Source organism: Oryx dammah, unplaced genomic scaffold (assembly GCF_014754425.2).
Source record: "Oryx dammah isolate SB20612 unplaced genomic scaffold, SCBI_Odam_1.1 HiC_scaffold_29, whole genome shotgun sequence".
NCBI classification, from domain to species: domain Eukaryota; kingdom Metazoa; phylum Chordata; class Mammalia; order Artiodactyla; family Bovidae; genus Oryx; species Oryx dammah.
In genome coordinates this window covers 49,830,670-49,848,230 of record NW_024070213.1, presented here as the reverse complement: position 1 = coordinate 49,848,230, position 17,561 = coordinate 49,830,670, and the positions used below count along the sequence as shown (strand labels likewise).

The 17,561-nt window shown below is 42.2% G+C and overlaps 1 protein-coding gene across 2 annotated transcripts in view; it reads right to left on the bottom strand.

Annotated features, from left to right (window-relative positions):
- The window catches only part of SLC41A2 (solute carrier family 41 member 2), a 145,276-nt gene extending 132,687 nt beyond the window's left edge, over window positions 1-12,589 (bottom strand). Inside the window, exon 1 of one of the 2 annotated variants that reach the window (XM_040234822.1) lies at window positions 12,330-12,589. The gene's annotated coding sequence lies outside the window, so the exon portion shown is untranslated. The remainder of the gene's footprint in view (window positions 1-12,329) is intronic. The other variant, XM_040234825.1, reaches the window with a different exon arrangement.
- Window positions 12,590-17,561: the final 4,972 nt, after the last annotated feature.

Genomic DNA, 17,561 nt, shown 5'->3' with positions numbered 1-17,561 from the left:
GAGAGACACAAATCAAAACCACAATGAAGTATCATTTCACACTGGTCAGAATGGCCACCACCAAAAAGTCTAAAAATAACAAATGTTGAAGAGGGTGTGCAGAAAAACAAACCCTCCTACAGCGTTTTGTTGTGGTTTTTTTTTCTTTGTGGGTATGTAAATTGGTGCAGTCACTATGGAAAATAACATGGAGGTTCCTTAAAAAAGAACTAAAAATAGAATTGCCATATGATCTAGCAGTCTCACTCCTAGGCATAATATCCAGAAAATATGAAAATTCTAACTCACCTCAGTGTTCACAGCAGTACTATTTACAATAGCCAAGACATGGAAGCAACCTAAATGTCCACTGACAGATTAATGGATATTATTCAATGATGAATGTACTAAAAAGAAAGAAAGAATGCCATTTGCAGCAACCTGGATGGACCTAGAGATTATACTGAGTGAAGTAAGTCAGAGAAAAACAAACATATGATATCACTATATGTGGAATCTTAAAAAATAATACAAATGAATCTATAAACCAAACAGAAACAGACTCACAATCATAGAAAACAAGCACATTACCAAAGGGGAAGGGAGGGAGGGGAAGTGATAAATTAGAAGTATGAGATTAACAGATATAAACCACCATACCTAAAACAGATAAGCCACAAGGATCTACTATTTAGCACAGGAAACTATATTCAATATCTTGTAATAACCTATAATGGAAAATAATCTGAGATATATATACACATATAAAAAATTACAGAACATTATTTAAATGTTTTTGTGTCTTTTGGCGCCCCCTCACTAATGCTCAAACACATGCCTGTGTGTGTGCTTAGTCGCTCAGTTGTGTCCAACTCTTTGCGATCCCATGGACTGTAGCCCACCAGGCTCCTCTGTCCATGGGGATTCTCCAGGCAAGAATACCGGAGTGGGTTGCCATGTCCTTCTTCCGGGGATCTTCCTGACCCAGGAATCAAACCCAGGTCTCCCGCACTGCAGGCACATTCTTCACCGTCTGAGTCACCAGGGAAGCAAGACTGTCTATTAAGCACTGCCCCCAGAGACTGAGGAAAGAATAGGCTTTTTTCCAAGGAACAATATGAGTTTAAACTCAGATGATAAAATCTATGCATAATCAAAATCTCAGACTTGAATACAGAGATTTCAGTCTAACACATTTTGAAAGGGACAATATTAACTGCTTGTTCAAAGTTGTATTATTCATGTGGAATCACTGGCAAATGCTTTACGCCATGTTTGAAACTGTACAAAGCTTCCTGAGATATTTGCCATGCTTTCATTAGATGAATAAACTGATAACATGACTTGCATTGAGTGGTTTTATGGGGATATTTCAAGTGACTTATTCAGCAAATCTTCACACTTCAATTAAGAGAGATGATTTGCTTGCAAAAAATTAAATGTGAAGAAGTGTCAACACACTAAGGATACTGACAGTAGTTAAGAGATTGGTCTCCAAAGTCAAACTTTGTTGTTGTTGTTTAGCCAGTAAGTGCTGTCTCTTTTTCAACCCCCTGGACTGTAGCCCACTAGGCTCCTCTGTCCATGGGATTTCCCAGGCAAGAATACTGAAGTGGGTTGCCATTTCTTCCTCCAGGGCATCTTCCCAACCCAGGCCAGCATTGAACCCGCGTGTCCTGCATTGCAGGAGGATTCTTTACCACTGAGCCACCAGGGAAACCCTGGTTTGGCTTAAATTCTGACTTTCACTAGCTATAGGACTTATGCCTCTATTCCTCAGTTTCTTCAAGGGAAAATTATCTCCTCCACATGTTACTGTGAAGATTAAGTACTTTACTACATGTAATATGCTTAGAACAGTGTATTGAGTCTTCAATAAATATTAGCTAGTTATCATCATCATTACTCATCACTATTACTCTACACTTTTTATAAAGGGCTCATAACCTAACTTTCTACCTCTTTCTCCCCATAATTAGGAATATACCAGTTACACATTGCTATATTAAACCCCTGCCTTATAATTTTCAGATCAACTGTTTTGTTTCAACTTTCTCTAAAAAGTCAACTGAAGTTTAATATTTACATTTTGTACACTGTCCTCATCCTACTTTTCATTAAATTAAACTGCCAGCATGCTATAAAATATTATATATCTATAATGACTTCCCTGGTGGCTCAGACAGTAAAGCGTCTATCTACAATGTGGGAGACCTGGGTTCAATCCCTGGGTTGGGAAGATCCCCTGGAGAAGGAAATGTCAATCCACTCCAGTACCGTTGCCTGGAAAATCCCATGGACAGAGGAGCCTGGTAGGCTACAGTCCATGGGGTCGCAAAGAGTTGAACACAACTAAGCGACTTCACTTTCACTTTCATAATGACTAGTATATACAGAGACCAAATGGTACATATTATAGATACTGAACAACACAGATCTTTGGGAAACCACAATCTCCTAAAAGAAAAAAAGAAAATGAAACCTGGAATAGGAAGTAGCTCTGATACTGTTGTTAAATTTAAATATCACATCTAATGTACTTTTTTACTTCTAAAAGATATCTAAGCAACATTTTTATAATTTACAAATAAAGCAAACAACCGTAAACCATCACTGTAAGGTTTATTCTAGATTAGAGAACTAAGTCTGCTCAACCAGAGCAAGAAATACTACAAAGAATCCATCATGAGTTTGCCTGAGGTTATTCTGAAACCCACAATCCAGAAATAACAGACAAGAATTTTCCGACTTTTCTTTTTCCAAAAGTACTAGAATGTTACCATAAAAATTCTTTGTTTGTTATGTAAAAGACAGAGGAAAGCGGCACATAAAATGAAGCAAGTAGGCCAGGCTGTGGACTCTGGTTCTACCTGTTAATTTTGCTTTCTTGATCATAGATACGACAGTCTGCTTAAAATCCCAGGAGAATACACTGGCTAATAATGAAAAAGATTTATTTCTCCACTAAATGTTGGCCTTAATACCTTCCTATACTGTTTATTTGTACCTTACCAGGAATATGAATAGCTTATCAAAAAGCCACTCTTGAACTAAAAAAAAAACAACAAAAAAACACTTCTTCAAAGAACTAGTCAGGGACTTCCCTGGCGGTTCAGTGGTTAGAACTTCATGCTTTCAGTACAAGGGGCGCAGGTTCAATCCCTGGTCCGGGACCTAAGATCCTGAAAGCCGTACGGCATGGCCAGAAAAAAAAAAAAAAAAAGAACTAGAGTCTAATCCATACGTCCTACAAAATATTTAAAAACTTAAACCCGAAAGAAAGGAGAACAATCACTCATTCTTTAGAACAGGGGTCCCCAACCTCTGGGATCTAATACCTGATAATCTGAGTGGAGCTGATATAGTAATAATAGAAATAAAGTGCACAATAAATGTAATGCACTTGAATCATTTCAAAACCACCCCCACCCCCTCCCTGATCCGTGGAAAAACTGTCTTCCACAAAACCGGTCCCTGGTACCAAAAAGGTTGGGGACCTTCTGCTAAGACAACAAAACCACTGAAAGCAAAAAGAAGAGGCTTCATTGGTGAGTACTTGGGTCATCTTTTCTGAAAACCTAGGAGATAGGCATGTTCATACACTATAGCTCAGGAAACTGAGTCTCAGAAATGCCCAAGTTACAAAGTAAAATAAAGAGCCTGGAAAATCCCATGGACAGAGGAGCCTGGTGGGCTGCAGTCCATGGGGTCGCAAATAGTCGGACACGACTGAGCGACTTCGCTTTCACTTTTCACTTTCATGCATTGGAGAAGGAAATGGCAACCCACTCCAGTGTTCTTGCCTGAAGAATCCCAGGGATGGGGGAGCCTGGTGGGCTGCCGTCTATGGGGTCACACAGAGTCGGACACGACTAAAGTGACTTAGCAGCAGCAGCAGGCTTCCCTGCTGGCTCAGTGCTAAAGACTCTACCTGCCAATGCAGGAGACATGGGTTCAACCCCTGACCCGGGAAGATTCCACACACTGAGAAGCAATTAAGCCCTTGGGCGGCAACTTCTGAGCCTGTGCTCTGGAGCCCACATGCTGCAACTACTGAACCCTGCGCACCAAAAGCCTGTGCTCTGCAACAAGAGAGTATCCTCCGCTCTCTGCAACAAGAGAAAGCCTGCACAGCAACGAAGCCTCAGCATAGCCAAAAATAAATAAATATTTTCAGAATAGATAAAGACACAGGACTCAAATTCACAATTTTTGAACCAGCTAACGATAAAGAAGAAATGACAGTCATCCCCCGTACAGCAGTGGGAGTGGTCGGAGATGAGGAATACAGAACCAAGGCCTGCTAGTGCTCCCTCCCAAGTCCACTCATGCCCAGCACTGGATGGATTAAACTGGATTCAAGCTCTCTTTGAACACAATTGATGGCTCAGGAATGGAAACAGCTTCTTCTCATGTCTCACTCCCTAATTCTCAAGTACATTATCTTGTCTTACTCAATAAACGAAGTTACTGAAGACCCAGAAATGTAATTATACCATAAATTGACCATTTTATAAGTGGCACACTCCAGTATTCTTGCCTGGAGAAATCCACGGACAGAGGGACCTGGTTAGCTACAGTCCACAGGGTCGCAAAGAGTCATACACTTAAAAGTGCTATATAAGATAGTGTAAAAAAGACTATTTATACCTTTAATATCTGCCCCTCAAATGCTCTTACTTTACAGTAATTGCACTTACTTATATGAAGTTCAGTTGCCTTTTACTAGTCTGTGAGCTCTTGATACAAAATTCTGTATATTCCCCACTCGTTGTTTGGTCGCTAAGTCGCATCTGACTTCTGCAACACCATGGACTGTAGCCTGCCAGGCTCTCCTGTCCTTGGGATTTTTCAGGCAAGAATACTGGAGTGGGTGGCCATTTCCTCCTCCAGGGGATCTTCCCCAATCAACCTGTGTCGCCTGCATCGGCAGGCAGATTCTTTACCACTGAGCCACCAGGGAAGCCCTATTCAGTATTACACAGGGGGCGTCCACTAAAAATGTTAAAAGGAGCAAAAGAAACGATGATGAGTTGAACCTTAAATAACAAGTAAGAGTTAGAGAGATGGGAAAAAAGAGGGGAAAATGCATTCTAACAAGGTGGCTGGTAACCAGGCAGACAACTCCTGGGGAAATGAACAGGCAGGTCAGAGCAGAAGATCCACATCACCAAGCAGCAAAAACAGTAAACCAAAGACATGGAATTCTTTTCCGGGGGGTTAGGATTTCCTTTTCTGAATTAGGCTGATTTGTTTTTAAACATTTATTTTAATGCAGGAGAATTCTGTGTTTAAATTAAACCCGACATGAAACCCCACTATATTGATAGAAAACAGGTACTCTGAAGCCCCACTCAGTCCCCACCTTATCTGACTTGAGAAGACTCCAAAGGCCCTCCTTGGACCACAATCTGAAAAAACCTGGGTTAGAAAAATGTCTGGAAGCACAGATGCCAAAGGGCTCAGAGCACTGACCTTTGGGTTGGCCTAGGTTGGGGAACATAGTAAGGAGGAACTTGAAGTAATATTTTCACTTTTTAAATCTTGCATATTTTTATATTATTTGAACTGTTATTTATATTGAGCACTTTTTACTTTCTAGACTTTAAAAATAAATACGACACCATTGCTCTAAAAAAAGCATTTTTTAATGGTTCAATTTCTTCAAGTGGATTGCTACATTTTAATCAATCACTTACTTATAATTGCAGGATACTTTTTAAACTAAATTACATCGCAATGAAAATGAACATCTCTGTGCATAAGACTTTCCCATATTTAGAATGATTTGCTTAGGATAAATTTATACAAGTTAGTTAATGGTTTCCAACTAAGTTCTATAAATCATGGCTTAAAATAAGACTCTCTAGAACATAAAAAATATATAAAATTCAATGAGTATTTTTTAATACTTGCCATTCTACAGTACCAAGATTTTGATTCCAGCATTCATGATTAAGATACATAAAATCTAACTTATCAAACTAATCAGCAAAGTTTCCACATCTCAAAAAATGTATTAAAGAGAAATCTGAAACAGAACTTGAAAGCGCTCTACCTTTCATGAATTTTTCATAACTTCTCTTGCCACTTATCAAAACCATACACTGAAAGAATCTTTCTTCACAGTTGGGTTTCACAATCTAATTCTGTGAAGTCACAGTACTGTGACAGTACAATCATTCTCTGGCAACAAACTAACATCATTAAATTCTTATTTGGAAGTTCTATGGGGTATAAGGATGTTCTATTTTTACTTCTAAGATCAAAATCTATTTTTTGTTGCCTCTCCATTAAGCTCCTATGATTGATACATCTTGACCTAATTTATTCTCTTGTTCCCAGCCATCTTTATAAAACTACCTTTTGGTGAGGGCTCAGAGAATGCCTGTCTGTTCAAACAAAATATAAATGGTTGCTGGATTGCCTCTGCCTGTGAACAATCGGTTAATGCTCTGTACTCCTTGGAAGGTGAAACCTCAAAGTCAGAAAGTGTGTTGTTCTTTTTCTTATCTCTATTACTGTTTTAATATAATATAAGAGTACTTTTTACTAAATTATCTTTTAAATAAGTGAATGGGGTTCCATCACTAAGGTTTCCAACTGGGCAAAAAGAATTTCTAATAAACCCTTTTTCTTTTTTCCAAAAGCAAGGATTGCTAGACACCAAGGTCATTCGTGCTAATATGTAAAAGTTCTAAAAGCAAGGATGGCTAGAAATATCAAGGTCATTTCTACTACTAACATTAAGGGTATTCAGACTCTATCAGCAAAGATTTGCTTAGTCCCTGCCAGGTACAGAGCACTATGCTTCTGTGTGAACAAGACAGAAGAAAGATCTGCTCTCATGGGCCTCTCTCTCTTGGTGCAAAGGCATGTTTATAAACCACAAATCTTTATGAAATGAGAAGTTCCAATATCAAAAACAGAAATATGCTTTAGAAGAAACTGGAACCAGATTTTGGAATACCTGTCAAGGCCAAGGAAGGTGGAGTTTATGTTTGAATAAAGGAAACCTAGGTATTCAAAGTGATCCTTAGAAAATATTAATCTATGCAGGTGCTGACTAAAACTTTTGGATGGCTTCTCATTTCCTGTAAGAGAAATCCAAAATCTTTAAAAGAAAATCTTGAAAAGGGTAACTAAACCTTGCGTCATCATCCCCACCTACCCAAGATCTTGGGTTGTGGTCACACTGCACTTCTGTTTCCTCTATTATAGGGATTTTCAAACTTTTATACACTGTCATTTACTAAAGTATCAGTATACGACACATTTATTTTTTATTTTGTTTCTTTTTAAAAACATACAGGTTACAACCACTAAACTGGTTTTATAAGTTCCTGGTCAGTGCTTAGGTACTGCAGTTTGAAAAATAGCACTTTAGCATATACCACACTCTCTCTCAAGCTTCCCAGGTGGCACTAGTGGTAAAGAACCCACCTGCCAGTGCCGGACATGAGGGAGGCACGGGTTCGATCCCTGGGCCCCGAAGACCCCCTGGAGGAGGGCATGGCACCCACTCCAGTGTTCTTGCCTGGAGAGTCCCATGGACGGAGGAGCCTGCTGGGGTTTTATAGTCCATGGGGTCGCAAAGAGTCAGACACAATTGAAGCAACTTAGCACACATGCACACTCTCTCTCTCACTTCTAGGCCTTTCCATACATTCTTTCTGTCTGAAACATTCTTGCTCATCCTCATTCTTTCCTTTTTTCTGGCTACTTCCTATTCTACTTTGTGACCTGAGCTCATAAACATCACTTCCCTGACCCTCTTAGATTAGTTCTCTGTCTTCTGTGTTCCTAATACTCTATGCTTCTAATGTTCATTAAGCTTTACTGTAATTGTACATGGCCTGTCTTTCTAAGATGTAAATCCCATGAGCATCAGGACCCATTCTTGTTCATTGCTGAAGCCTGAGAGCCACACCCAGTGCCTGCTACAGATTAGGCCCTCAATCAATGTTTGAGGAGTAAAACAAGTGAGGAAATGAACTTGAATAATCTATATGTTAATATTTAACCACATGATGAAATGAGCACCCACTTAAAAACTGTTAAGAGGTTTAGCTAGTTCCAAGGAAAATATATGCTCAGTTCCAACTGTGTAAGTGGTGATTAGGCTCCTAAGCTAGCCTGCAAAATACTATTACCTCCACACACACTTAACTGATGAGAGGACAGCTGCTTATTTCCCTCTCTGCCAGAACAACAGAACTTTCACTCCTCTAAGTAGGAGAAAACAGGATTAAAGGGACACTTTGCTTTCTCCCTATTTTATCAATTAGTTCCTCCTAGAGCAAAGTGGACTTCCCTGGTGGCTCAAACGGTAAAGAGTCTGCCTACAATGCAGTAGACCCAGGTTCGATCCCTGGGTCAGGAAGATCCTCTGGAGAAGGAAATGGGAACCCACTCTAGTACTCTTGCCTGGAAAATCCCATGGATGGAGGAGCATGGTAGGCTATAGTCCATGGGGTCACAAAGAGTCAGACATGACTGAGCAACTTCACTTCACTCCTTAGAGCAAAGTGACTTAGCTAATGGCTGAGATGAGATTAGATAGTTAGTGGGAAGATGCTGTATAGCATAGGGAGCTCAGATCTGTGATAACTAGAGGGTTGACATGGGGATGGGGGAGGAAGATTTAAGAGGGAGGCTATATATGTATTCGTATAGCTGATTCACTTTGTTGTACAGCAGAAACTAATACAACATTGTAAAGTAATTATACTCCAATAAAAAAATAATAAATGAGGAAAAAAAGAATAAAGGTCAATATTCCAGACAGGCCTCACCCCTGAGTTCTCACTGATTCTTGAATCTACTTGTCTTCAAGAAGAGAAAGTTTTCTTTTCCCTTCCAAATCCTATGAGGAAATCTTTCTGAGACAGGGCTTTCTGTACCTGCAGGAGAGACCCGCAGTTTTTTAGGTGCTAGACAATCATCTGTGCAGATAAAGTAAGAAGGAACACAGTAAATATGAGTCTAAGGTAAACTCTCCAAACCAGCTTTACCAGAAATGAAAAATTAAACTGTATTTTAATAGTACTATAATTCTCACCTGGCTTCATGAATCTGATCTCAATCTGCAAAGTCGGGAGACAGAAGAGATGTAATCAGGAATAGTAACAACAATCATCCCAGACTGATTCCTGGGTCCCAGGAGAACAGCAACATTTGGACCAAGGTGGGACGAAAGGGAAGGGAATGGCATGAAAGCTAAGGTTTCTTCCACTTCTTTTGAATTTTTCTTGGGCAAAACTGTCTGAACAAGTTGAATCTGTCTTTGTATACTACAACCTTCCCTTCCAAATTTTCCTTCTTGCTTCTCTTTTCTCATCTTCCAAATCCCTTTATGCTGCCCGAAGATCTTCATTTTCAACACCCACACTTCTAGAAATAAGCAAATTTTTCTCAAACCTCCAAAATGTTCCTTGAGCCCATACCACTAAACTCTCCTCTTCCTCTTCACACCAAAACTCCCACTTTCTCAGTGCAGCTGATCAACAGGAAAGCAATCTGACTAAATCCATTCACATTAAGATAAAATAACTGACAACCCTAGCTTTTAAACCCTCCTAGAAATACATCTGGGCTTCCCGGGTGGCTTAGCAGTAAAGAATCTGCCTGCAATGAAGGTTCAATCCCTGGGTCAGGAAGATTTCCTGGAGAAGGGAAGGGCAACCCACTCCAGTATTCTTGCCTGGGAAATCCCATGGACACAGGAGCCTGGCAGGTTACAGTCCATGGTGTCACAAGAGTCGAACATGAGTTAGTGACTAAACCACCACCACCAGAGATACATATATGTTTTATTTTATACACACATACATTTTTAAGCTATAGACATCTAACCACAGTAATTTCAGAGAAAAGATGAGGGGTGCCTAAATTTCCCCTAAAGGAGTCAGGTCTGCTCTGACCAGCTCTCCCAAAGATCATATCCCCAAAGTTGTTGCCACATTTTCCCCAATTTTCAGTCCTTAAGTGACACAAAAAACCCAAGAGGACAGAGAAAATCAACTTGGGAAAGCATCTCTAGCTACAGGATACTTAATCATTGATTGGGCAAGTCAATGACAATCAACATTAGATTGGATAGGTTATACTTTAAGTATATTTGATAATCATTCCATTAGGTAAAACAAAAACATTCACTCAGGTTATATATTGCAATTATTGCCTCATTCTACTAATGAGGTCAACGAGGCGTAATGGGGTTAAATAACACTCCCATTGTTTAAAGTTCACTAGTTGAAGAACAGGATGGATGGCTCTTCACACACTTTGAATAGGTTGTTTATCCATTAATTCCACTTGAAAATCTTTAATTTTATTTTCCATAACATTTCTGAAATTTGGTAGTATACTTTAGAACAGTCATATTAGAGTAAAAGAAAAATGACTTGAATTCCTGGGAGGCAAAATCATGTCTTTTTCAGGGGTTTTTGTAAGAAAGACCTAAGCCTGAAATTGAATTTGTGTGTACTCAGAAAAAAAAAAACACAAAAATAGGCAAAGTAGCATTCATTCAGCTCCAAGTGGTTCTTAACTTCAGCGCCATGAAAAATACTTATTTGCCACCCAAATAAGAATAGAGCTATAACAAAGATTACACAAACTTAGGATAATAAGATCTTTCACTTTGCCTGAGAGATACGTGAAATTTTAATTGAGGAATTAGTGTTTGCTATTTTTTTATTAGTTTGCTTAGCTAGCCACCAAAATAAATTACTTGAAATTAAAGTGATAACAGGAACTTTTCAAACCGAGCACAGAACACATGAAAATGCTAACTGGGTGTGGTCTCTCTTGCCTTTGGTCATGAACACACTTTCTGCAGCTTTTCTCAAAATTCCAGAAAGGGTAAAGGGTCAGTAAGATTTCCAAGAAATGACAGGGTATTCAGACAGACTGAAACAGCATTTATTCACCTACCCCAAGTACAACCATTATGTTGCTTGGTATGGAGCTGTTTGGTTTTTCGGGCAGTGCTAGCCCCCCAAACCTAGAATTTTTAACACATAATTCAACAATAAAAAGACAAATAACCCAATTAAGATATGGGCAGAAGATACGAACAGACATTTATCCAAAGCAGATATGTAAGTGGCCAATAAGCAAATGAAAAGACACACGACATATTTAGCCATAAAAAACGCAAATTAACACTACTTTATTCCCACTAGAATGTCTATAATAAAAACTAGTAAATAGTCAATAACAAGTGGTGAGAACGTGGAGGAATTGGAACCCTCATACACTGTTTGATGAGAATGTAAAATGGTGCAGCTACTCTGGAAAAGTTTGACGGTTTCTTAAAAGTTAAATATATAGACCCAAAACAATGGAAGTCATATGCCCACCTAAAAACTTGTACACAAATGTTCATAGCAGCATTATTTACAATGACCAAAAACTAGAAACATCCTTAATGTCCATTAACTGAAAACCAGTAAACTGTGATAATGTGGTACACTCATACAAGGGACTGTTATCCAGCCATAAACAAGAGTTAAGCACCAATGAATGCCACACGCGGATAAACCTTGAAAACATTATGCTATGTGAAGGAAGCCAGACACTAAAAGCCACATAAAGTACGACTCCATTTATATGAAATTTCCACAACAGTCAAATCCTTAGAGACAGAAAGATCAGTGGTTGCCATGGGGTGGGATAAGAGGGAATGAGGAGTGACTGATAATGGTACAGGGTTTCATTCTCGGGTGATGAAAATGTTCTGTACAGTGGTAATAGTTGCAAAACTTGGTGAAAATACTAAAGACCGTGCTTGAAAAGGATGGATTTTACGGTGTGTGAAGTATATCTCAATTAAAAAAAACCTGTTCATTTACGGAAAGAAATTGCACATGTAAAGTACCTACAAGTGTATTACATACATATACGTAATCTCTTTCTAAAAATCAACGTTTGGGGTTTTTTTAATTGAGCTATATTTCACATATATAAAGAGAGAAATGAAAGAACACGGTGACACGGAGCAACTGTGAGCCCTGAAGCCGTGGATCTGGGGTGTGCCCCAGTCAGCCTCGCAGCGTCCCCATCCTGCTCGCCTTCACCCATCACTCAGCCCCCACCCGCCGTCTGGTCCAGTGTCAGGGCCGGGGACGACCCACCGCGGCTGCCCGGCTCCGCGGCGGGCGCCCAGGGCCGGCCAGCCCTCCCGCCCAAGGTGGGGCAGCCGCGGCGGGTCGGGCTCGGGCGCTGCCCGCGGGCCCGGAGGGGATACAGAGCTTCGGGCCGGCCCCGCCGCTCCCCCAACCCCGGCCTCCCCGCGTCCTGGCCGCGAGTCTCAAGCCCGTCGCCGCCGCACCTCCCTCCAGTACCTGGGATGCGCCCGAACCCGGCGCCGCGGCCAGAGCCGAGACTTTCCCTCCATATCACCTGCACGGGAGCGCGGTGCAAGGAGAGGGACCTCGCCTCCTCAGACGCGACCGAGGCACCGGCACCAGGGGCACGGAAGGGGAATTCACCTAGTCCCCCCGGGCGGCGGCTGAAGCAGCTGCCCAGCGCCCGCGGCTCCTTCCTCTCGCGCGCCTCCTCGCGCCGTCCCGGCCCGGAGCTGACAGCCCCGGAGCCGGCGCCCGCGGCCCGCTGGCTCCCGGCCGCCCACCCCGCCCCCGCGCGGCCGCCCCGCGCACGCGCAGCGGCGCCTGAGCCCGAGGGGAAGCGAGAACCTGGTGATGTGGCCGCGGGGGTGGCGACCTGCAGCGCCAGCGCCGCCCAGTCCTAGACCCTTGGCAGCACCCTGACCGACGCGCTCCGGGAACCCGATCGAGCCGAGCAAAAGGGGAATTTTCATGGGAGCCTACTCAGCAGGGAAGGGCTGTGGCCTTCCTTGTTCGCCAGCCCACTCCATCCCCATAGCCCTACTGCCCCCACCGCCCCACATCCACATCTCTGGCTGCTCCTTGGTCCTAACGCTCAAATTTATGACTCATGACTTCTATTCTCAAGCCGGGAGCCTCCTGGTTGGCTGGCTTCGTGTTTTCTTCTCTCGCGGAGACTGGGATTTAAACTGCGCAAAATGGTCCAAGTGTGAGCCTAGGCAGGAAAGAAGGGGATTGGCCTCCAAATGAGTCCCAGCAGTGGGAGAGTGGTGTTCAGAGCAAAGTGCATGGACCCAGTGGAGGTGGCTGGAATGCCAGACTTTTCAAACCTGCTCATGCTTGTTTTTAAATCTATGTAAAAAAGTTAAGCTAGAGTTTGCAAAGTAAAGCCAAGAATTCATTTACTTTATTTCACAACTATCTTTCGAGCATCTTTTGCAGGTAATGGGTGAAGCCCTGGAAGTATTCCAGTGACCAGAACAAAGGTTTCTGTCCTCAGGCTCTGCGAAGAGAGAGACTGCCCTTTTAAAAATTACCCAGCACATGATACTTCCTCAAGTCAAAGCTTCCACCAAATCTTAAGTCACTCCAATGATTTAACAGCAGATTTTCAGGTGCTAAGAGAGATCAGAGAGTATATTTATCCACTCTTTTTTCTTGAAGCACACTCCTTTTTTTTCTTTTTTAGTTGCAACATGCAAGTTCTTAGTTGCAGTATGTAGGATCTAGTTTACTGACCACGGATCAAACCTGGGCCTCCTGCTTTGGGAGTGTGGAATCTTAGCCACTGGACCACCAGGGAAGTCTCTGCCATGAGAGTTTTGACCTTCACCTTCAGGATGAAGGGTACTTCTGTATCAGTCTTAGTCATCTGAGGTAATGCTTTTTATAATGGCCCATGCAAGTTTAAGGACAGGGAAGCCTGGGGTGCTGCAACCCATGGGGTCGCAGAGTCGGATACAACTGAGCCACTGAACTGAACTGAACACGCAAGTGTTCTTCACCCCTAAACATCGGTTAGGAATGAAAGTATAATTGCAAGGAAGTGGAAAAACAGTGTTTCCACTGCATTTTCAAATGGTTTTTGTTCTCAAGGTTTTGAATTGCATATCACCCCGAGGTAATTAACTGCTCTTGAAAGCTTTTGTTATTGTTGTTGTTGAAACCTTGCTAGAAGTAAAAGTTCCAAAAAGATACATACCTCCTCTGAGTCCTGTAGTCCCAAGATTTCTGCACAAAGCATACATAGGATACACCACCCTCTGCCGGTTTAGAAAATTCTACTGGTTTTTTCCTGAGAGCTAATGGTTTCCATTGCCCTGAATTTCACTAGTCAGCATGTAGCAACTTTCTCCTCATGCAGTGCCTCTCATTCTATATGCCACAACGTGGAGTGTATATATATATATAGTTATTTTAAGCTTCAAGTTGGAATCCAAATTTAAATCTCAACCCTGAAAATAGCTCAAGGTGGAAGCTGGTGAAGGGATACCCGCTTCTGAAAAGTTAGGTCTCAATGTGTGCAGGCAACAACATCATATTACGACTTCATCTTCTATCTGACAGCTGGCAACTCTAAATATGAAGCAAGTGACTTAGAATTGAGGATATGTAGTAATCACGGTTATGATGATTGCTAGAGAAAAGCCTGGGAGTTATGAAAGTGTATAACAAAGGGACCTGTCTGTTCTAGAGGCTAAGAAAGAGCCCTTTGAAGAAGTGACATTTAATCTGAGCCTTGAAGAATAAGGAGTAGGAGGCCTGGCAACAAAGGGAAGGGGATGGGGTGGGGAGTGGAGTCTGGAAACTGCAGGTTTGAAGGCCCTTTGGTAGGAAGGGGTTCCACCTGTGGAGGCCTTGAGAAGGGACCACTGTGGCTGGAGTAAGATGGCTAATGCTGCAGGAGAGGACAGCAGGAGACTTGAGTGCCACGATGAGGACTTTATTTATTCCGAAAGACAAAAGGAAGCCACTGAAGAGTTGGAACGGTCCATTTGGACATGATCAAATTTGTATTTATGGAAGACATTTCTGGCTGCAGTGGGGAGCACGAATAAGAAAGGAGCCACGGAGGAGGTGTGAAGACCAGTTTGTAGGCAATGGGAACTAGGAGGCAGTGAATCAAACAAATAGATGAGGGTTAGAACTGCAAAGGCTTGAGTTTTGACTGTGTGTGAAAGGTGAAGGAGAGAAAAGTATCAAAAAATCACTCCCCATTTTCTGGCTTGAGATTATCCTTTTCCTGGAGAGGAGCTACCTGAAGGAGGAAGTCTAAAGGAGACCATTTTGAGTTGTTTTGGCTATGATGGGTTTGCTGACTCTATGAGATATCCAAGTAAAGATGCTAAGAATATACTTGGAGAATAAATCTGGAACTCAGAGATCTGGACTGGAGATAAACTCAAAGCTAAACTTTAAGATAACATGAAATATGATTTGTTTGTAAGAATTTAACCTCTAAACTATAGAGAAAATGAGAGAAGCAAACGGAACCTTAATTGACTAACTGTGAGACACTTTACAGAGGTTATTTTAATCCTTACCCTCTATGAGGGATTATAGTTATAATCCCATTTTTCATATGAGGAAACTAAGGGTTAAATCCTCACTCAAAATTACTTAAAATTCCCAATTAAATAAGAATCTCTGCGGGTAGATTTGATGATCACTGAGGTTCAAGAACTACCCTGTGGACTGTTTGAACGTGGTCCTGCAGGGACTTCCCTGGTGGTCTAGAGCCTAAGTCTCTGCATCCCCAATGACGGAGCCCAGGTTTCAATTTCTGATTAGGGAACTTGATCCCATGTTGCGCAACTAAGAGGTCCTGCATGCTGCCAACTAAGACCTGAAAAAGCTGAATAAATAAATATTTTTTTAAGTGGTCCTGCAAACCATATAAAATACTCATAAAGAAAAAGGATTCGAGAAAACCATGACTCAGAAGACATGCAGCCCATGCAGTACATGTTTCCAGGCATATGTTCCAGTTTCTTCATCTCCATCCCCTGTTATCAACACCCTTCTTGAGAATTTCTAGAACATTCACTTGTTCATTCAGCAAGTATTTATAGTGGACCAAGTAGTATTAGTCGCTCAGTTGTGTCTGACTCTGTGCGACCCCATGGGCTGTAGCCTGCCAGGCTCCTCTGTCCATGGGATTGTCCCAGCAAGAATACTGGAGTGGGCTGCCATTTCCTTCTCCAAGGATATTTACACTGTCATGTAAAATGGATAACTAGGGGGAACCTGCTGTATAGCACAGGGACCTGAGCTCAGTGCTCTTTGGTGACCTAAAGGAGCAGGAAGTGGGTGCGGAGTGGGAGGAAGGTCCAAAGGGGAAGGGATATTTGTATATATAGTTGATTAACTTCATTGTACAGCAAAAACTAACACATCATTAAGAAGCAACTATATCCCCAATTTAAAAAAATGTTTTAATCAGTTCAGTTCAGTTGCTCAGTCATGTCTGACTTTGTGATCCTATGGATTCTAGCATGCCAGGCTTCCCTGTCTATCACCACCTCCTGGAACTAAAGTTTTAATAATAAAAAAAAAAAAGCCATGTCCTGTGTGACTGGAGTGACCTGATCAAGGGGACAGTGGTCACAGATGTGGTCAGGACAGTGGGTAGAGGCAGGGCACGGGATCATAGGTCACAGTAACGTCTTTGGCTTTCACTTTGGGTGACACAGGAGCCACCAAAAGTATCTGAGCAGAGAAATGGTTTAGGGAACAATGGTGTCACCATGGAGAACTGAGTGAGGGGAGGGAGGGCAAAAGCAGGAGGACCAGCAAGGAGGCTTTCACAATAATCCAGGTGAGAACGCTGGGGGGACAGGCCAGGGTGGTTACAGAGAAAGTGGTGAGAAGGGCCTGGACTCTGAATATATTTGTCTGACAGTGGAGCTGAGAGATAGGATTTGCTAATGGATTAAATGAGGAGTATTACAGAAAAGGGGGATTCCCAGGCAGCACTAGTGGTAAGGAACTCTCCTGCCAATGCAGGAGACATGAGAAGCGTGAGTTTGATCCCTGGGTTGGGAGGATCCCCTAGAGGAGGGCATGGCAACCCACGCCAGTATTCTCACCTGGAGAATCCCCATGGAGAGAGGAGCCTGGCTGGTCCACGGTGTCGCAAGAGTCAAGACACGACTGAAGCGACTTAGCATGTACGCATGCAGGAGAAAAAGAGAAGTGTTCAGGAGGCCTCCAACGTTTTGGTGTCAACTGATAGAAGAATGGAACTACCATTCGCTGAAAGGGGAAAGACTGCAAGAAGAAATTCAGGAGACAGGTGTGAGGTCAGCTGGTGAGGGCTCACGGTTCTAAATGCCCATCTAGGTGAACTCATCCAGTCTTCATGACAACTCTGTACAGTAAATACTATTGTTATTACCACTCTGTGGATGAGGAACGGAGCCCTGACTCTGCCTCAGATGCCACAGCTGTAAAATGCAGAGACGACTCCTGAGTTTACCACTTCACTGTCTGTAAGGGAAGACAGACCACTCAATAGACAACTACAGCAATATCTGGAGCTGTACGAGAGGGAGTCTGAGGGGCTGCAGTTGTACACAGCGAGAGCATCTCCCAAAGTTTCCGGGGAGGGAAGACAGGCAGAAGTCAGAGAAGCCTTACAAGAAGTGATCATGGGCTGAAGTGTAAAGGATCAGTGGCTAAACTAAAAGACATTTTAAGAGGTAAGATAGGAAAGGAAGGAGAGAGTCT